At 36.7% G+C, this 23,111-nt stretch overlaps 1 protein-coding gene across 2 annotated transcripts in view; it reads right to left on the bottom strand.

Moving 5' to 3' along the window:
• Positions 1-23,111, bottom strand: part of LOC125233303 — a 214,584-nt gene that overhangs the window by 120,386 nt on the left and 71,087 nt on the right. The gene's annotated exons all lie outside the window — the stretch shown is intronic.

The raw sequence follows: 23,111 nt of genomic DNA, 5'->3' as shown, positions 1-23,111 counted from the left end.
CGTAGCCAAATTGCATTTCTGCGACGCGAAACGAAAACGAAATGCCGCTAAAGGTAGTCAGGCCCCGTAGCCGAATGGCATTTCTCCGACGCCAAACGAAAGCGATACGCCGCTGGCTCTGTCGCGCCAATACGCAAGCGCGATAGAGATAGATATCTACTAGCGCTTCGTTTCGTGAGCGTTTCGTGAGCGATTGTGCCATTCGGATAGCCACCCTGGCTCTGACGCGCCAATACGCACGAGCGATAGAGATAGAGCGTTTCGTTTCGTGAGCGTTTGTGCCATTCGGCTACGTACTCTGGGTTCTATGTAGATATTTATTATTATATGTACATATTTACGCTATCGTATAACCAGTTAAACTAGCAATTCTTAATTAAACTTCATGTCTTTCACATTATACGATACCGTAGCAACTACCGTACTTTTAAACGTCAGTTGTATTTAGAAATGTTAACATAATAATATACCACTTTGATACCTTGACATAAATTATAACGTTAATTCTGATTAAAGGAACTAGAGATACATGTGTATCATCATTTCATTTAACTGATGATATACTAGTAAAATAAAATATACAGTAGCAAAAATTAATGCAAATTATGTATGTATAGGTTGATACAATTTACTTTGAATTTTATGTACTTATTGAATTATGTTTACTTACATTTTTTTTATTAAGAGGCAAACAATCGAAAGTGACATTGGAGAAAGATTGTCCCAATGTACTGACCTTTTCTATTTAAAAAAAAATAAATATAAATAAATAAAATAAAAAAATATTATAGGACATTCTTACACAGATTGACTGAGGCCCACGGTAAGCTCAAGAAGGCTTGTGTTGTGGGTACTCAGACAACGATATATATAATATACAAATACTTATATATAAAAAGCACCGTTTATATGCAAAAAAAAAGACGTCAAGCTCAAACAACACTGTCCCAAAGCACACCAACTCATAAAATTAAAGAAAACAATGAACATTAAACGTCAGCCCTGAGTCGCCATCACAATCTCGAGATGCAAATTTCGATTGGGAATTCAAAAATCGACGGCACCCGAATAAATAGCCTTGCGCTTGCGCTACGCACAATCGCTTGTGTGTCAATGATTTCAAAAGAAAGGATTAGGATTCAGGAAGTACACATTGAGAGAAAATACAACCAGTTTTCATGTTCGTTCAACAAGTTTTTTGGTTAAAATAGCGCCTACGTGTTCTTTGGTTCAAACAACAAGCTACTTGTCATTTGAATCGGCAATATACTTGAATCAACAAGTCGATTTTATAAAAACAACCTGACACATATTGTTTTAAACATACGTTTGGCTGATTCAAACGGATAAACCGCAACAAGTCGAACTTGTTAAATTCACAATGCAAATTTCTCTCAGTGCAGGAAGTAATGTTTATGGCAATATTTCAGGAGATGCGGAACGTAAAAAAAAAAAAAAAAAGTGTACCTTAATTTTACACAAAAATTTCCAAAAAAGTCGCAATTCATGGAAATTTGAGTGTGCGTTAGATCCAACAATCACCCAAATCTCCCGATCAACACGTCCCGCTTGTGACATGATCGCTGTATGCGCACGTACATGCTTTAGATATTTTTTGGCACAAAATCAAAGTCTAGGTAACATTGAACGAAATATGATGTTAAATTTTTATTGTACATATGCAAATATTACAATTTCAACTGAACATTCTCGTTTGATTTTTGTGACGCTACAACGCGTATACGGTAGACGCGCGCGATTGGTTGTATATTCTTGCACACAGCGACGTTTCTGACATCGCTTTACGCGCACTATTTTTATTACCCGTAAGTCATGTCCTGACTCAGTTATTATATAAGTCAATCTATTGCGTTTATTTTTACTCAACCGCGTGCGCATAGAGATGTCACAGAGGTGCGTCTATAGTCAGCAAAAGCCAAGAATCGGGAATATAAATCAGTACGACGCTACAATAGCCATGAGATGTCTACAGTAGGATTGCCAGGCTGAATTTGTACCATGGACTTACCCGGTTTTATTTGCTCCGTTTCGCTTTTGAGCGGTATGTTATTTATGTGACCAATGACACATTATGCTCGGTTTGGTTCTAAATGGTGTGTGGCTTAATAGTGATATTTTACGGATTCCATGGACGGCAATGCGTACTAACCAGTCCATTTTTGAGGAGCTACGCATAAAGCGCCGGCTGTCAACAATATGCCAGGACCATACTCTTAGTTATTTCGGTCACATCTCCCGTCGCCCGCCAGATAGCCTGGAGAGAATAATTATGACGGGCAAAGTTGAAGGCACGAGACCTCAGGCACCTCCCCCTACTAGATGGTGTGCTCAAATTACTGCACCCATGCGATTAAAACTGCACGAGGCCATGCGCTTGGCGAGGAACAGACGCCTATGGAGGGACCTAGTCTTCAACAGAATGACATGACGTCACGATCCTCATCATTGAGGGAACGGCTAAAGTGATAGATAAATCTGAAAAAGACTTCACAAAAATACTATAGCTACGCTACAAAAGTGATGGGACGATGCTGATTTTAATCGCAACAACTCGTAAAGGTAAACAAATAAAAAAAATCGTCTTCTAGAACGGTAAAATAATTTACTGCAATTTTTTGAGTCGGTTTTACATATTAATTATTGATTAATTAATTTATACTTTATTTTACATAGAAAATAAGTTCAAATGGAGGACTTAATGCCTTAAGACATTCTCTACCAGTCAACCACTGGGTCAAAAAGAAACATTTGATACGTGCAGGCATCGTGACAGAAATCAATCATCAGATATCACTTTCTATTCTACTATTTACAAATTAAAACTATAATCATTAAATACTACGACAATAATGAGGGGATGAACTATTAAGTAATTAAAATTTTGAAAAAACCCCCGACCGCGACCTAGTGGACCGATTTTCAAGAAACATGGCTAAGAACACTCCCGACTAACTCAGCTTTCAGACAAAAAAAAACTAAATCTAAATCGGTTCATCCGTTAGAAAGCTACGATGCCACAGACAGACACACACACAGACAGACAAACAGACAGACAGACAGACAGACAGACGGACAGACAGACAGACAGACACGTCAAACTTTTAACACCCCTTCGTTTTTGCGTCGGGGGTTAATAAATAAATATGCATTAAAATCTCTTTGGCTTCGAAATGTAAATACACTTTTCTCAAACATGCAATGAAATATTGTCTTTACGTTCCTTAAAATGGGCTGGGAAGTATCGCTTTTTGGGCGCAACAACTCGAGAGGACTGTAAAGGGATTTCATATTATTTTTTAGGCCTAGGCCTGCAAAGTAACTTTTTTAAGTAAGCTGTCAGAACTGTCATGTCACTTTTTTTTTAATTTTTGTGTGACCTGGATACTTGTCACACTTGACGTTTGAGTGTATTTGTATTTTGTCACTTAATAAATAAAATATTGTCCTTTAGAGCATTTCTTTTTATTTCATTGTATGTTTGAGAAAAGCACTATACATGCCTCGGCGTGAAAATGGATTCCCGGCCTCGTATCCCTATCCGGCCTCGCTCGCACGCTCGCTCGGCCGTATATACCCACTTGGCCGGAAATCCTCATTTTCCCGGCCTCTGATGTAATGTACTATTTCCGTTTCTATTTGTAGCAGCTTTATTACACATATACCTAGGTACTTTTATTTATTTATATTTAAATTTTTCAATCCCCTTGAAATAAATAATAACACATACACATATTTAAGGCGGTTAGAGACTTTAACTCAAACCTTGTTACAGTTACACGTAGCACTTTAATAAATAAAATACAGTTCAATCACCACCATGTTAATGAAAATGGATATATACATATTGAATATTCATACCATCCCGGTGTAACTTATAACTTCAGCTAAAGTTATGTAGTCACTCCTAGTATCAAGACTTATGGACAGATATTCTAATCTCATAGTATTAGGTATATCCCTACATTCAGCGAACAATTTAGTACTTTATCGCAACTCGGGAAAACATAATTTTGTAATAAAGGAATATAAGATACGACCCTGACATATTTTCTAGTTGAAGAACAAAGTTAAATTTAATCCATACTAATAATATCAATGGGAAAATGTGTGTGTCTGTTTGTTTGTCCATCTTTCACGGCAAAACGGAGCGACGAATTGACGTGATTTTATAAGTGGAGATAGTTGAAGGGATGGAGAGTGACATAGGCTACTTTTTGTTTCTTTCTAAAGCGAGCGAAGCCGCGGGCAGAAGCTAGTATTGAATAAAAATAGAATATACATTTTATGGCTTCGATGAAAGCGTTTTATCAAAGGAACCAACGACTTGGTCGCGCCAGATAGCCAATAAGGAATGACTTAGCTGTACTTAATGTTTATTGAATATTGTCGAATGACAATGAAGGAATTTGTTGAGGATCTGAGTGTTTAATTTTTTTTCCTTATTTTATGCGGAATGCAGAAAAAGGACGACATTCTCGTAGATTATTAATAAAAGTTTTAATGAAAACTGGGCGGGATAAGATCGTCCTGGTAAGGCGACGCCTTAAACACAGTATAATAAAGAGTACTATCGTACAGTATGGCCACTCCCGCTCCCGGCTGAAAGCGCCACCCACCCCCTCTCGGTTACCTCACAGTTACCGCCTGTCAAAAACGCGAACAGTCGGCCTGTCATATTTCACTCATACAAGCATAGTACGCGTTCACCTACTGAACACTGACTAGACTGTTAGACTGTGTGCTAGGAACGCGCCACTTTCATATATTTGATCGCCAGTGTCCGAGGTGTGCCTTAAATGAGTGGACTAGAACCACAGAACTAAATCAAGATAGAAGGAAAAAGTGTATCTACTTCGCGTGCGGAAAAGTTAAATAGCGAGCAACATTGTTCGCCGCGCAAGTCAGTCTGCTCCCGACCGCTGCCCGCGAGTGACATACAGTGAAAAATACAAAATGGGTCGGTATTCGATAGTTAACTGTTCAAACACCACCAATAAAAGCAAGGGTGTTAAACAAAGTGTTTCCTATCATCGGTAAGTACCATTTGTCCTAAAATATTTTTTATTAAATAAAAAACACGATTTTCCTATTTTTATCATCAAAACATTAGCTGACGTACCTACGGCCGTCAAACTAGTTTTCCATTGCGGCTTTAATTTGACGAGTCCGACTTGGCGTGCGTTTAAAACAAGCGATATAAAAATAGGCTATTCAAACTGTCGAGACAAAGTGAAGGTAGATTTGTTATTTTGTCCGTCGAACTCACGTCGAACTTAAGAATAGTGGTGCACCACGGAACTATATCGTCATGTATGCTGCGATTTCCTTATTCGATTTAAATAAAAAGATCCTACCGGCTGCGCCATGTAAAATATGTGTTGAGACGGAGGAGTAAATAACACGCGTAAGCTAGTTCTAAGACTCAACTTTATTCTCTTACCCACATATATGAAAGTATATATATGACAGATTTTGCGAAGCAGTGGAAATTATAATTATGTTTTTATATTGTTATGAAACTATACATATAAAGTACGAGTGAAAAGTAAATTTAACTTTAAAATAGGTTACAGTTACGGTATTAACGTTGAATTTGTGGTCGGCAGAAAAACAAATACAAACATAATACGCTCTATATTTATTATGAATAAAAATAACTCTAAAAATGTGTTAATGGTTAATTATATTTATATATTACTAAAAGTTGTAACAAATAACATGAGGATAATGCTGTGAGTACATGGTCGGTTTTCTTAAAAATATTACGAAATATTAACTAGTATTAATACCTACCTACTAAAATCTTTGTTCCTGGCCTTAGGCAAATTATATACCTACTAGTGAATTGTTTGTCATCACACGAATACAGGTATATACTTACTTCATTTCACAACGAAGATGAACATCCGATATTTTTAACTTCGGCGGGCATCCCGCACGGAACCTCCACAATAGATCGAATGGGTTACGCGGCGACAACGTTCCCATCACTAAAGTACACTCGTGACGTCATAGGCTCGACACAAAACGTTACACGCTCGGTTTCGCTGTTAATCGCCGAGCATTTTCCTTCTATCTTGATTTAGTTCTGTGACTAGAACGCTATAACAAAATACCAAAATCTCTCTACTAATGAAATTAACCTGCAATTGACTCTTATACTTATAATTAAAGCACTATATGATAATTATAATAATATTTCAAGAATGTTAAACATTAGCAACACATTGTAACCTCCTTTTCGAATTTAGATAAAAAGTATATCCTGACTGAAGAATTATTAAACAAGTTTCCGAAAAAGAAAATTATTATATTACTATTAATAAATGCCATTTAAGCTTCTTAAAATTATACATCATACCAATAGCGTAGGTATTAACTGTTGTTAAAATTAAAATGGTTTTAAATAAAAAAAGGTTTAAAAATGGAATTAACTCCGGTATTCAATAAACTTGGCTAGTTAACATGCGTATCACACATAAGGCTAAACGATGGCAATTTATCTGATCTGTACCTCCGAGCGGTGAAGAAACATAGTATACACACAATTGTTTTATAAGGGTTCTGTGCATAAATATACGTATTACTTCGTAAGGAAATCGTCACTACTTTTAAAAAAACTTGTATCTTCGTCTGTCAATGAAAAGAAAATTGTAGTAAGTATGTATGGAATGCATATAGACTTACTGCGTTTTAACTTTGAGGAACAGCGTGAGATAACTACGAGATTTTTTAAAAGTAGTGACGAAATGCTATACGAGATGCTTTTCGGTCGGCTTTTTTTTTTAAATTATTATGGACTTATCGGCGATTGACCCTAGTCACACCTGATGGGAAGTGAAGACAGAGTCTAAGATGGAGCTCACCGATTCAGTAATAGCCTATTCACTCTAGAGACGATTCCGCATCCATAGATTTGGGGAAATCCTTATTTAAACCCCCGACGCAAAAACGACGGGGTGTTATAAGCTTGACGTGTCTGTCAGACTGTCTGTTTGTGCGTGTGTCTGTCTGTGTCATCGTAGCTCCCTAACGGATGAACCGATTGAAATTTGTTTTTTTCTTGTATAAAGCTGTATAAGTCGGGAGCGTTCATAGCCATGTTTGAGGGAAATCGGTCCATTATGTCGGGGTTTTTTTTTCAAAATGTACATTTTTTCCGGCGTTCGGCCGGCATCGTTTGAGATGTCTTATTTTTAAGATGAGGATACTAAATAATCTGTTAACGATAAACTGTACTTTTGTATCTTTTTATAAATGTAATCAATATGTCTGTCTTCATGTTCTACCCCTAAAAACCTGATTAAAGGAACAAACAAAACAACGCTCTGTTTAAAAATAGCCTGCGCGCAAAATTTTAACACTTTTACAAGTATAGGTTCTTATTTTCTGTGATATCGGTATCGGTTTGCGATAATGTACCTACTGGCGCCTAAGATGGCCGGCCGGCGTACCATGCTTCCAATTTTATCACTTATCCATGTGGATAAGACATCTGTCACTCTCACACTGACATACTTGCCAAAGCGTGACAGAAGTCTTATCCACGTGGGTAAGTGATAAAATTAGAAACATGATACGCCGGCTGGTTCTAAGCTTTGCCACATTCATACTTTTGTAAGTGTGAACGAGCATAAGTTATAGTTAAAAGCATAAAATAAATAGACAGTGTATATATGTCGCAGTAAGATAGATAAAGCCGTTATATAGTTATAACCCTAGGGATATAATTATATGTCGTAACATAGTTAAACGAAAGCGATTAATTGCTATCTTACTAGGAATATAACTATAATACTAAACTAGTTTAGTCATATAGTTATATGACTGGATTCAGTTTAGTGAAATGATTGTAGGCAGGAGTGCGGCGGTGCGGCGGAGGTATAGTTATAACCCTAGGGATATAATTATATGCCGTAACATAGCTAAACGAAAGCGATTCCTTACCATCTTACTAGGAATATAATTATAATACGTTACTAGTTCAGTTATATAATTATATTACTGGATTAAACTTAGTCTAGGGATATAATTATAATACGTCTCTAGTTAAGTAATATAGTTATATTACAGGATTAAGTTCAGTAGTATAATTGTAGCAGTGTAGTGCTGCAAATTGCACTATTTGCGATAGTAAATATCATGTTTATCTTAGATTAAATTAAAACTGCCATCGCACAAATCCAAATGCAGATACAATTTAAAAAATGAATAAATCCGATATTATGAAAAGAACCGGGAGCACCGGTTCCTAAATTTTTGTCTCGGTTCTTTCGCCACCATAAAATTACCGGGATTTCCCGGGAAATCAAGAATCGGGAAATACCGGGAGCATGCCCTAAATGTTACGTTTTAACTAATATAGCTTGGATTCGTTTGTTTAGTAACCAAACCTTGTGTACTATGTTCGATACAAAATAAACTTTGTTCTAACGTCAGTGACATTGCAACCGAGACTTAATACATAGTAATACGCGATTAAGTCCCGTTTGCAATTTTAAATACCGTATTATAATTATATTCCTAGTAAGATGGTAATCGCTTTTGTTTAGCTAGTTACGGCATATAATTATATCCCTAGGGTTATAACTATACCTACCTCCGCCGCACCGCCGCACTCCTGCCTACAATCATTTCACTAAACTGAATCTAGTCATATAACTATATGACTAAACTAGTAACGTATTATAGTTATATTCCTAGTAAGATAGCAATTAATCGCTTTCGTTTAACTATGTTACGACGTATAATTATATTCCTAGGGTTATAACTATATAACGGCTTTATCTATCTTACTGCGACATATACACTCATCATCATTATCTTTCCTTGCGTTATCCCGGCATTTGCCACGGCTCATGGGAGCCCGGGGTCCGCTTTGACAAGTAATCCCTAGTGTATTTACACTAATAATTATTAAGACTAGCTACTTTTCTATCGAGCTTAAATCCAAAGGCTCAAAAGTTCTGTAATATAATAATCGTGTGAAACAATTTATCATTTGATACCATCAGCAGAACACTAGATTTATCTTAAAGGACAAATTGCTAGTTGCAAGCTTTATATTTCCTTAGCCCGTCATACATATTCTCCTGCTTAGAAGTACTTTAAATAATTATTATATTATGCAAACATCTATACTAATATTATAAATGGGAAAGTGTGTGTGTCTGTTTGTTTGTCCGTCTTTCACGGCAAAACGGAGCGACGAATTGACGTGATTTTTTAAGTGGAGATAGTTGAAGGGATGGAGAGTGATATAGGCTACTTTTTGTCTCTTTCTAACCCCCCACTTCCCTAAAATGTGGGGTGAACGTTTGTATGGAGCATTCCGCAATTTTCGAATTTAACGCGAGCGAAGCCGCGGGCAAAAACTAGTGTACCATAAAACCAAAAGACAAATTTTCAAATCTGGACTGAATTTGTAATTAAGAATTTGTTATGACCTTCTATTTTGGAGGGCATCACTGGACAAGTGGACATGCTTTGGATCAGGAGGGATGATGGTTCGAATCAGTTCAAGGAATTAATTAATAATAAATGGATTTAAATATAAAGTTTATTGTTCTCGGAATCTCTCAACTTTCAAGGGTTATTTTAAAGTAATCTAAATAAATTTTATTTCTATTTTGTGCAATTTTGGAAACTTCTAAACATGTCAAATTATGAATTCAAAATCGAAAGTTTGTCCGACTCTAAAGATTCCATGCCCCGCGAAAATCTTGTGAACGAACTTTTTCAAATTTTTCACAACTTGAGCATTTTTAGCAAGTAAAGTTTCAATCAATTTCTAGTTATTCTATAGTAAATTGGAATACCAGATGAGGACCAAAGGCGCCTCAGACGGTTTAGCAGAGGAAGTCATCAATATAAAGTGAATCTATCTATCTGGTATATCTTTGTCAGGAATAGCCAACTATGGGTACTAGTAACAATTTGCTTGAAGTAATATAATTTACACTTTCATATGTGCTCATACCTACTTAATATTTTTCATCACATCCGCACTTCAAATATGCTATTGCACGCAGGTGGAGCGTGAGTTATAGAAAAATCGTTCTCCCAAGGGAATAATGAAATTTCTTGTACCGTACTTAACTTTTTTACATCTATTTACATATTTTTTACATTGCGAGTGTGATGAAAAACATTGTGTGTAACTCGGGGAGTATGAATATTACTAACTCGAGTATTGAAATCGCTCCGGAAACCCGTCGCGATTTAACTAACTCTCGTTAGTAATATTCAACTTCCTCTCCTATTTGCACAATGTACTATTAGAAATTTAAGGGCCGAACACGACAAAGTAACAAATATTTTACCTTTTTTCCGACATTTCGACCAGCCGGCGTGTCATGCTTACAATTTTATCACTTATCCACGTGGATAAAGCATCCGTCACGCTTTGGCAAGTATGTCAGTGTGAGAGTGACAGTTGTCTTATCCACGTGGACAAGTGATAAAATTAGAAGCATGATACGCCGGCAGGTTGACTGTGGGATATTTGTGACATTGACACTGACGCCGTGGCTTGCGTGGGCGACGGTCGCGCGATGATCGCGCGACGGCGATGCGTCGCATACGAAATCAAACCTTATCGATATGGAAGTAGACTATGCGTTGAGACGCGACGGCGACGGTCGCGCAACCTTCGCCCACGCAAGACACGGCGTAACAATTCAGTGCCTATTTCAGTGTTGATAAATAACATTGTTACTCAGCATATTGACGCTGCATACTCAGCGTCAATACTTCCGTGTTGAACAGGCAATGAACGGCTAAGTGTCACTGTGAGGCGAAAACTGTCACTATTGTAAAATAGGCCACTGGCCGTGGCTACGGAAAACTGACGTCCTAGAAAAATGTGAACGAAGATGTAAGCAATAGTAAACTACCTACTCGTTATTAGTTAATACAAATGGTAGCGGAAGACAAATAAATTGATGTACCCGTTTATGTTCAATGTTTATTGTCCGCTGTACGACACGCAATACTAAAAAAGGTATAAAATGTTATTTTACCACATTCCACCCGAAAGTGAAATTAATTATTTGTATAAGACATGAGAATGTAAAGTGTTATAATTATTTATTTAATTCGTTGCTATTAAATTATTAAGTTGTTTCATGACGAGCTGTAGCTATATTTTTTATTTGAAATTACAGGTTTTCTTCAACCTTGAGTTTTCCCGGCCTGGCGCCAGGGATTCTTTTTATAAATTTATTTTAAAGGTAATCTAAAGTGTACAACAGGTAAAACTACTTAAAAAATATTTTGCAGCGTGCGAAGCGATTTCAAGACTCGAGTTTGCAATATTTTTACGCTCTGGGTTTGTTTTCTAACACACACAATGATTTTTATTGCACTTGCAACAAAAAATATTTGAAAAAAGAAAAAAAGTTCATTATGGGACTAGAAATTTCATAATTCCTTTTTTTATGATCCCTGTTCCGCCTGCGTGCAATTACTGTGCACATTTACTTTGTGATGAGATTTTTTTATCTACTACCACTGCCATACCCTCCAAAGGCCCAGCCATACAAATTAAAAATCAGAATTTGCCACTCAAATATGAACCTTTAGTCCAGGGAATAGAGTTGATTTTGTTTGCAAATTTAACGAAACAAAACAAATGCGACTCTATTCCAATTGAATATTATTTAAATATCATCGAACTGAATAAGTACTATAGGTAGGACCTTGGCCCTTAGGAGGCTATTTACCTAGGTTATATAAATATAATGTACATATAAACACAGATGAGGAAAGCAACAAATAGACGTAAATAGATAGATAGATAGATAGATAGAATACTCTTTATAAATTGCGCGGTGTTTATAAATACATGTTTGTTTATTGTTATTGTACATACAATCATAGTGTATCGTTCAATTTGGTTTAATCTAAATAAAGGGGGCCGTTTTTTTAATTTCGGCCATTCGATTACGTGAAATTCGTTAAATAATATCTCCACTACTAGCGATTTAAATTCTAACAGAATCAAAAACGAGTGGTCATTACCACTAGTTTTAAAATTACTAGCCGTAAAAGTGCAAAATGTCAGCTCCGTTAAAATTAGTATTTTGGACATTAAACTAGCCATGATGCCTTAAGGCAGATTATTTTTTAACTAACTATTTAAATAAACAAGGGAGTAATTACTTACATTATAATACGTAGTTGATAATATAATTGCCCGATAACTAATGCAAAACATAATGTAAATAGTAGTTATAAAACTTCTTATTAAAAATTAAAATTTTGAAAAACCCCCGACCGCAACATAGAAGACCGATTTTTATGAAACATGGCTAAGAACACTCCCGATTAACTCAGCTTTCAGACAAAAAAAACTAAATCTAAATCGGTTCATCCGTTCGGGAGGTACGATGCCACAGACAAACACACACACAGACAGACAGACAAACAGGCAGACAGACATCTGATATACGTGTATATTTTTGAACAGAAATCTGACTTTTGTAAGAACCCTGGGTTAAACGTTACCACTTATTAATGGTTTGAACCATCTAAGGCTTAATAGGTACCTAAATCAGTCCTTAAACAGGCTTATAATTGTCAAAGTGCCAATTATGCCTTGACAGCTGTGACGTATTTGAATGTACTTAATGAAATATTTATTGATAATTATGGATAAATATTGGTTAGGGGCTGTCCATAAATTACGTCATCGATTTTTTCAGATTTTAGACCCCCCCCCCCCTATAATCATCCTATCGTCATATCTTAATGACCCCCCCCCCCCTTCTCCCAAAATTGACGTCATTACCAGTTTGACAAAATAAAACATTGCAGATTTGAGAAAAATAGGGTATTATATGATTAAAACACTTGGTTATAGAATCATCTTTTATTATTTTTACTTTGGCAATAATCATTGATATAATATAACTACTTATAATATAATATAAATACATAGTATAAAACAAAGTCGCTTTCGCTGTCTGTCCCTATGTATGCTTAGATCTTTAAAACTACGCAACGGATTTTGATGCGGTTTTTTTAAATAGATAGACTGATTCTTAAAGAAGGTTTATATGTATAATACATTTAAGTACCACGGGCGAAGCCGGGGCGGGCAGCTAGTATTATATGTAATATTATTGTTAGAGTATTTTATCTGTAGTTATTACTGTATTTGTGTACATCTATGTTGCATCACTTATGTATGTTTATTATGAGTTATTTTAGTATTGTATGCGCCTTAGCCGCCTCTCACATTTGCAGTCTCACTTACTAGGTGTGCTGGAAGAAATTTCTTTTTAGAAATAATCTTTTTGTACGTGAAAAATAAACTATAAATAAATAAATAAGAATGACGTCAATTTCGAAACACCCCCCCCCCCCCCCCCCCCCATCTATCATTTACCGTCATCCGCAGACCAAACCCCCCCCTAATTTAGAATGACGTAATTTATGGACGGCCCCTTACGTATTTAGTTGGTATTTCTTACTGGGTTAAAATTCTAAACTTATTTACTACTAGCTTTTGCCCGCGGCTTCGCTCGCGTTAGAAAGAGACAAAAAGTAGCCCATGGCACTCTCTATCCCTTCAAATATCTCCACTTCTCCGTTTTGCCGTGAAAGACGGACAAACAAACAGACACACACACTTTCCCATTTATAATACTCGTATGGATTCAGTGTTCGTAATTTATACGGGTTTTGAAACTAAATACAGATGATATAGATAGGTGCAGCCTGGCAAAAAAGAGTAGAGAATAATAGGGGCGCCACCGTATATGTAAAACGTTTTGCATTAGCAACTACTGAGTGGGTAACTTTTGTATAAGAAGAGTAAGTGTTGCTATGATAAAAGAAAATGTCTGGTTTGAGCTTTTTTTTTGCCAATATTTTTTTTTTATTATTTTAAGGAATTTTAGGTCAATTGTACTCAGAATCACGAGTACTTTCAAACGGCGAATTCGTGCGTTTGAAATTCAAAAATCGATCCCCTGTTTTACGTTCAAAAACACAAGGTTTGCCATCGCTTCTCACAGAGAGAGTATTTGATGGGCTATAGATCACCGATAGCGTTTAAAGGGTTAATTCTTGATGGAGGTAATATTCATTATTTTAATTATACAGGTGTGCCCCGTTATGATTTTAAGCTTCCTATTCCACGTCCATAGTTAGTTGCTATTTGTATGGAAATTTGCAAGCGCCTTCAGGTTATAAAAGATATCTAAGTTATCTGTACCTATACGACAGGAATAATTAAAATTTATACCTATACATACAGCGTGTAAAACTAATACGGACGAATCTCATACAAAACGGTGGTAAGTATAGGACATAAGAAATGTAATTTAATAAGTTTTATTTAAAATGAAATGACAAAAACATCCATACAAAATAATTCTGCCCACAATGTAATAAAAACACACTCACTGACGACCGGTTAGGCCTAGTCGGTAGTAACCCTGCCTGCTACGCCGCGGTCCTGTGTTCGAATCCCGGTAAGGGCATTTGTTTGTGTGATGAGCACAGACATTTGTTCCTGAGTCATGGATGTTTTCTATGTATATTGTATACTATGTATATCGTTGTCTGAGTACCCACATCATAAGCTTTCTTGAACTTACCGTGGGGCTCAGACAATTTACTTATTTATTTATTTTACACTCGCGATACGCCCGTTGACAGTTGTCATTGCCTGTCATCCGTCCATCGCAACCATGTTTACAGTTTATTTCCGCTGAGAACATTTTCAAAAATTTTACACGGGGAAAATTAATATTACTTAACTCAAAAACACCTATCAATTAATGACAAGACCAAATGAATTTTATGCCTGGTTTAATTTATCGCCTGTATTACTCTTACACGCTGTATAAAATAGTAGTTGTTTTTATTATATTTAAGTTATGTATTATGAATTCGTATAATTGAAAATAAAAGGGGCATTAAGTTTATCTTAAGAAAAAAGACTTACACAATTGCATGGCCAATCTACAGGCTTGCAGTCCGATCCAAGCTTCAATACACGTCAAAATTTTGCTCTAGGTTCTATATGGATCGTATATGCCTGTACTGTATTGAAATTGATTTGTATTATAAGATGAAGGCTGTACAAAATGCTAAGGTACAGCGGGGCAAGTCTCGACTGGGGGACAAATGTAACTGGTCCATTTTTCCATGTTTTACAATGTTTGCATTATTAAATAGAGTGTCCATCGGTTATATATGTTACGCCGTGTTTTGCGTGGGCGACGGTCGCGCGACCGTCGCCGTCGCGTCTCATACTTCCATATCGATAAGGTTTGATTTCGTATGCGTCGCATCGCCGTCGCGCGACCATCGCGCAACCGTCGCCCACACAAGCCACGGCGTTAGGCGTGTTCAGTGGATACAAGTAGAACTCAACATCATAGTGTAATAATGGATTAAATGGATCAGTTACAATTCGCCCCCAGTCGAGATTTGCCCCGCTGTACCTTACATGGAACTTCTTCTTTTAGGCAAACGCGTCTTTGAAATAAGATCGTCTCACATATTTTTGCAACTTTCGTTCCATTCCAGATGACTATACTCTGTTCAAGACAAATACATACATACATACATAAAATCACGCCTGTATCCCATAAAGGGGTAGGCAGAGCACATGAAACTACTAAAGCTTCAGTGCCACTCTTGGCAAATAAGGGGTCGAAAGGAAACGAAACTGGGACATTGCAGTGACAGGTTGCCAGCCTATCGCCTAAGTCGCCTTTTACGACACCCACGGGAAGAACAGGGGAGGTGAAATTCTTAACCCGTCACCACACAGGTGAAGACAAATCTCAAAGATTAAAAAACCTTCAAGAATTTATTATCTAATTCTTCTATTAAGAATCGCAATTCCCGTTAACGTTCGAGCCTCCACGCAAAGAGGCGTAAAGCTCTCTTTATTTTGATAAATGAGCGTAACATATCAGTTATGTAACTAGTAACCAACGACGGCTGACGTATGGACAATCTATTCATCTGTTTCATTGTTAATTAGTATGGTGGGTTGTTAATGTTGAAGTGGAAAACGATATGAATAGAGGTACAAATGTTGTTAAAAATATACCTAATGTTAGGTTTTATTTCAGTTTTTTTAAATACCATATGGTGGCAAACAAGCCTTAGGCCCGCCTGTACCAAACCCATATAAAGGGCCTTATAAGCCCATTAAAAAATACATCTTTTTCTACAAAAACCTGTCTCAATGTATGTATTATTAAACATTATTTTGTAAGCCAAAGCTGCTAATAGGTAATAAACGATGGTTTAAACAATTTTGTTGTCGTTTCCTTAAAATTCATTGCTCTATTTTTGCGTTTCAAATAAATAAGGTGGGCCTTATAAAGCCTGACCAGAAATATGTGACTAATTTCAAGAGGCCGCTGTTTATGCGGTGACATTCAGTAAAGTATGAAGAAAATAGTTGTAATGTAATGAAATTCCGCGTCGTAGCGCGTAGTCATTTATTTCTGGTCTGACTTTATGTGTGTCCATACGTTCCGCAAGTCTACGACCGAGCCCTCAGTTGTCAGTCAAGTGCGTGTAAGAATCCGACTCATTACTCGTGTGGAGTCGAATGCCTGCGCAACAACAGGGAGATGTCCGAGCGATTTGTATGTTATTGGTACACAGTAGTTGCGGTATGAATTACAATTTTCTTGACGAAGAATGTAACTTTTGATGTTTGAAAGTATCCATACTAATATTATAAATGGGAAAGAGTGTATGTTTATTTGTCCGTATTTCTTGTTTTTTTAAGTTTGTCCTACTTTTTGTCTTTCACGGCAAAACGGAGCGACGGATTGACGTGATTTTTTAAGTGGAGATAGTTGAAGGGATGGAGAGTGACATAGGCTACTTTTTGTCTCTTACTAACGCGAGCAAAGTCGCGGGCTAAAGCTAGTGCTTTATAAAGGAACAAATGAATTGATTGAATGAAATTGCGTAGTGATAAAAGCGTGCGACTTTTAATGCAGACGTCTTAGGTACAAATCCAATTTGGCGGCATGTGGGTGTTATGGTAAAGAAAACATGACTAAAATGACCTGGATTCAGGATTATAATTGCGTTTTTAGGCATCTAAAGAATTGTTGATAATATTCATCAAATGGTATCTAGTAGGTAAGGTGTACTCGGGTAATTCCGAACGTCAAAAACCGTCGGTAAATTCCTAAATTCAAATGATAATCACCCTTGATTCCATAGTAATAAGGGTCCCTTTTAATTATTACCCGAATACACCTAATTAGGAAATGTAATCTCGCACTAACATTTGCGATTCGAGACGAGATCTCGCACGAAAAATCAGAATCGAGATACCAACACAATTTGTGGTATTTATTCCGTTTTAGATAATAAATAATTAAACTAACACGATCTTCACTCATATTATTAAATTAAAACGGGACTTAGGACCAGTTGCATCAACCACATTTGACAGACACATCATCGTCACGCAGCAGACGTCTATGGAACTTCCCATACAATAAAATTTAACGAACGCTTTACCGGAGATAGACGGTTTGGTGCAACCGGACCTTAATCGCGTAAAACTTACGTTCGCGTAAAACTCGTACAGCTAGAAGATGTTGATACAACTCCCAGCCAGTCTACCTGTGACCACGGACGTAATGTCATGTCCGAAACGTCGGGTTAAATATAAAACGTAAGTTTTACGCGATTAAGTCCCGTTTTAATTTAATAATAATAAATAATTAAGTAGGTATGCGTACCAGTTGGATCTCGACTGTGTGTAAAAGAATGTGTGAAAAGCCAGGGTAATCTTAATAATATTATGGCCTACTTTCTGCTCTAGGCTGGAATACGTAATATTATATTAGCAGTCGCTTTTGTGAAAAATCGAGGTTTGGTCAAATTTTTGGAAAATGTAGTTGCCACGAAAACTAGGCTCAGTCACGATTGGGCTTTTATGCACCATATCTAAATCTATAAACAAGTCCAGGAAGGTGATGATGTTGATGACTACTCCATGTACTTTTTTAGTTTAACAGCACGTATAAAACATTCGTTACGTTCTAACTCACAAGTATGTAAGTGCGAGAATAATGCGTGTCCTATTAATTGCAATAAAGTATAAAACCGCCTCTTTAGTAGGCTTTTATTATATCTTACATGAAACAAGGCATCATCCACATATTACGTCACACCAAATTTCAGGCTATGTCAATCCCTTTAACAGATCAATTTAGTATGACGCGTAATATATGGATGACGCCCAGCGACGATCAACGCGCAGCGACGCGCGGTTGAAGGTTTCTTCATTTTATTTACAAATAAATATAGTTACATGACCGTGTGTTGCCGCGATATCTAAATCTGCGTACGGACCGCCGCGAGCCTGGGCCGCCTGGGCGAGCTGGATTTTGGCCACGCGTCAAACAGAACGCGCGAGTTTATCTCCAAAAACCGTCCAGTGTGCGTAGCTGAATGCACAAACAAAATTTCAAGATAATATATCTTTCGTAGCTATCTATTTCCATCGCTCTTGCGTATTATCATTTCAGCCATTAATCGCCCACTGCTGAGCATAGGCCTCCCTTCGTGTACGCCACTTATCCCGGTCCTGGGCCAATCTCATCCAGAAGTGCCCCGCAGTTTTTCGAATGTCGTCCACCCAACGGCCAACGGATGCCAGGCGCTTCTTATATCCGATAGCGGCCACCAATCGGTCAACATTTTGGCCCACCTGCCATCACTCTGCCTGGCAACATGCCCCGCCCAATTCCATTTGAGTTTGGAAATGACGTCACCCACGTCCCGCATCTTGTCAAGTAGGTACTTTTCCAGATCTTCTAATAAGATGTGTATGTCTCTCCATGACGAAATTTCTTTGACCACCATTCCATTGAATATTTTAATTTCGTATATATTATTGTGAGATCGATTAATTTAATCAATAGCCATTGCATATTGATTGCGATTCTGTTGTCTATTAAATATAAAATTAAGTGACATAAATTATTAACACAAAAAATAGATGAAAATAAAAAATACATATAAAAAATGCCTTAAATCATTAAGTCCGCCTTTGTGTGCAATATTTTCTTTTGTGCAATAAAGATTAAATAAATAAATAAATAAATAAACTAAAAAATAAATATTAAAAAACAACATATTATTGTGTTATCATTGTTATCAATTCTAAATAAATCAGACAAACAACAAAATAAAAGGGTATTAAAATTTTTTCTCTGATATATCGTACTTCATATAAGCAAAAAACCAGCAAGTCCATCTAATGCTGAGTGATGGCGAGCAGTCAGTGTAATATCTTGCGTCATGCGTCATGACCATGCGGCCTAATGCCTGCAATTAGCTTCATACGAGATGAATCGGTTACTCTGGACCTTAGATAGTGACAGGGTTACTCGTACTTAAACCGTTTAAAAAAATTACTGCAAAAAAATTTGTTCACTGACTGCCTTCAAATGTTTGCAGCCATGCATTTTATAAGATAAGGACCTGTTACACGATGCGACAATTGTGATTTTATTTGTGCGGACTATTAAGGCTACTACAATTCAGCACACCAATAAATGCCGCAATGTAATGTCACTCGCATGCGAGTTCTTGGACAGTATAAAGGACCCTAAAATTACTAAAACAGTAAAAAGTTAGATTTTTTAGTTTTACCCTATTATAAGAATAGGGACTCATCAATGACCATCCTTTGTTGAAGAAGATATTTTCAGAAAACAGCAAGTCCGCCTAATGCTGAGTGATGGCGAGCAGTCAGTGTAATATCTTGCGTCATGCGTCATGACCATGCGGCCTAATGCCTGCAATCAGCTTCATACGAGATGAATCGGTTACTCTGAACCTTAGATAGTAACAGGGTCTCACTCTGAACCTTAGAAAGTATTTATATCCAATATCCAACCCTTTTCGGTATCACTTTAACACCTCATTTGGGTCTTTTTCTGAATGTTAACCTTTTGCGTGATAGCTTAAGATTTACTTTAGGTACATTTCCAGTTTTCGAATATTTTTTTACGATTTTTTTAGAACCTTGTTTGAAAAAGGCAGCATTTTACCAAATGCGCCCGTCTGATAATAAAAATGATAAGATGCTAAAATGTGAAAAAATCCGACCTACTGAATGCCTTCAATTCTTTACAACCAACCATGCGTTTTAAACAAGTTAAGTTTTAAAGTTACTAATAACTTTGAAAAAAAAAAATACTAAAGTATTTCGCCTTTGTCTAAGTATTGTGATACATAGACATTAGACGTCGTGTAAAAAAAATATTTAGTTTACAAGAGACACTAAAATTATAGGTACTTTCCCGAGTGCCAGCCCTGAATATAAAATGTGATAAAATAAATATCATCCTCAGCGGAAGCGTTAATCCTTCCGATTAGAAATGCACCTCAGTTGCACCAGTCACTCGTAAATGCAACTTTACTTCTACCAATATCCATACTAATAGTATAGATGGGAAAGTGTGTGTGTCTGTTTGTTTGTCCGTCTTTCACGACAAAACGAAGCGACGAACTGGGGGCCGATTTTTGAGTCTCACTTTCACTAAAATACCGGTTGAAAACGGTGAATTGCCTATTATTTTCAGTGACAATTTTCTGAATTCGAACGCCGTGAGACTCAAAAATCGGCCCACTGATGTGATTTTTTAAGTGAAAATTATTGAAGGAATGGAGAGTGACATAGGCTACTTTTTGTCTCTTTCTAGCGCGAGCGAAGCCGTGGGCAAAATGCTAGTGACTATAATAAGGACAAATATTTTTTTATAATATTTTTAACCGACTTCAAAAAAGGAGGAGGTTCTCAATTCGACTGAATGTTTTTATTTTTATTTTTTTGTATGTATGTTACTCGATATCTCCAAGAATTGTGGACCGATTTTCAAATTTTTTTTTTTGATCGTACGGCTATAACCCCGAGATGGTCCCATTGGCACCAAGTCGGGGTCTGATGATGGGTCATCCTGGAGAAATCGAGGGAACTCTTCAAATGTTATAGGCACATGTAATGTTTTTGTTGACCTGTATTTTATTTTTTTTAAAGGTACACCAGTATTTACGCCTGATGGTAATAATTTTATTCGTAGCTGAGCTGATGATGGAAGGTCAACTCCTCAATGGTTAGGAGTTAAAAACATAATTCTTTCACTAGTGTGCATATTTCGGACTGATACATATAATAACAATAGGAACCACTAAAAATCAACAAATAAATAAACTTTTTAACAAAAAAGGTAAAACCGCCTTCAAAAATAAGCGCGTTACAAAACAAGGAGAAACTAAAAAGCAAAAAATAATAAACCTTTGAATTCAGATTTCTTATCGTATTGCAATAATCTAAACATCCAAATTATAAACAAATCAATTATTTTTGGAGTCTGTTTGTTTGTCCGTCTTTCACGGCAAAACGGAGCGACGAATTAACGTGATTTTTTTAAGCGAAGATAGTTGAAGGGATGGAAAGTGACATAGGCTATATTTTGTCTCTTTCTAACGCGAGCGAAGCCGCGGGCAAAAGCTAGTTCCATGTAAAATGGTGGGTTAACCCTCCATTTTCGTTGGTGCAAGTGGCCTTTAATGCACTGAGAGAAAAAAACAGCCAATTTTCATGTTCATTCAACAAGTTTTTTGGTTAAAATAGCGCCTACGTTGGTTTAAACAACAAGTTAGATTTTGTTAAGTGTAACTAGTACATTCTACAAGTAACTCGTCATTTGAATCAACAATATATTTATTTGAATCAACAAGTCGATTTTATAAAAGCAACATGACAGATATTGTTTTAAACATATGTTTGGCTGATTCAATCAAATATCTTTTAAGAAGTTTGACCTTGTGGTTTGAACAAATTCGACTTGTATCATCAATATTGTGATTTATTCCGTTTACTAAAATACATTTGTTTCAAACGGATATACCCGCAAAACGTCGAACTTGTTAAATTCGCAATGCATATTTCCTCAGTGTAGACTCAATGAAGTAAGTCTTTTATTTTCAGTTTCAAGTTTATGTTTCAGTTTCAAAAAAAAAAAAATAATATAAATGTTAAAAAATTAATCTCCAGTACATTTTTATCTTCTCGCAAACACTTTTCTCAACCACCGTAAAAGTTCAAAGCATCTGTAGAATTTCTTAATTACATTGTTTCATACGTTTCTAAGATGTTATCGGGCGAGATAAGCAAATTGTGGAAGCCAGGCGCCCGCCGCTGAGTAACTGGGCTAGACGATCAACGCCGATTACTTGACTTTGACTAATCTGAGCGGACAACTAATTACGCTAAAGGGGCCCACTGACTATACACTGCTGACTGAGCTGATAGTGCCTTAAGGGTAAGACTACTAGACGGCCAAAGCTAATACCCATAATAATATAGGTATAGCTTTAAGACCAAAGTCAAAATCTCTAAAACTATGAAATCGAATATCGATGAGTACTCAATAAATAATTTTGGTTCTGGCAAAACGTTATTGGGTCTCTTAAGGCCCACTTGCACGAACCAATTAACTCAGGGTTAGTGGGCTGTCAACTGTCAAATTCCATATGAAATGGTGGGTTAACCCTTACCTAGGGTTAACACTCCATTTTCGTTGGTGCAGGTGGCCCTTAAACTCTTGCCCATAATTATTACAATGCCACACCATCAACACCGATTAAGTACTTTGACTAATCTGAACGAACAGTCAACTACAATGATATACCAAAGAGGATCGAGTATTATAGAGAGTTACTGTCAAAGTAAAATGTGTAATCACAGTGCATAGACTGCCGTCTCTCGACACAAGCTTAAAACTTTTGAACCTCAGTTTTGACAATTTGGCCCATATTGTTAGCTTGATATGTGTTAAAATGTCAAATATTAATATTATCGCCATCTAGCCGAGCGATCTCCAAAGGTGTAACGCCATCTAGGCCACCGTACCTTTTTCTCTATGGCTTTGAGGTACGTTTTTTTCTTAGACCTTATCCGTCTATACGGAGTTACATATGTCTTTGGATGTACCTAGTACCTAGGCACATCCACTTTTTCACTGTTCGACCTATCATTTAGAAGTAAAAGTGACAGCACCGAACAATCAACC

The sequence above is a fragment of the Leguminivora glycinivorella genome, chromosome 14 (assembly GCF_023078275.1).
Source record: "Leguminivora glycinivorella isolate SPB_JAAS2020 chromosome 14, LegGlyc_1.1, whole genome shotgun sequence".
In the NCBI taxonomy this organism is placed as follows: Eukaryota; Metazoa; Arthropoda; class Insecta; order Lepidoptera; family Tortricidae; genus Leguminivora; species Leguminivora glycinivorella.
The sequence above is the reverse complement of the archived record's forward strand: the minus strand, read 5'-3'. Positions and strand labels throughout refer to the sequence as shown.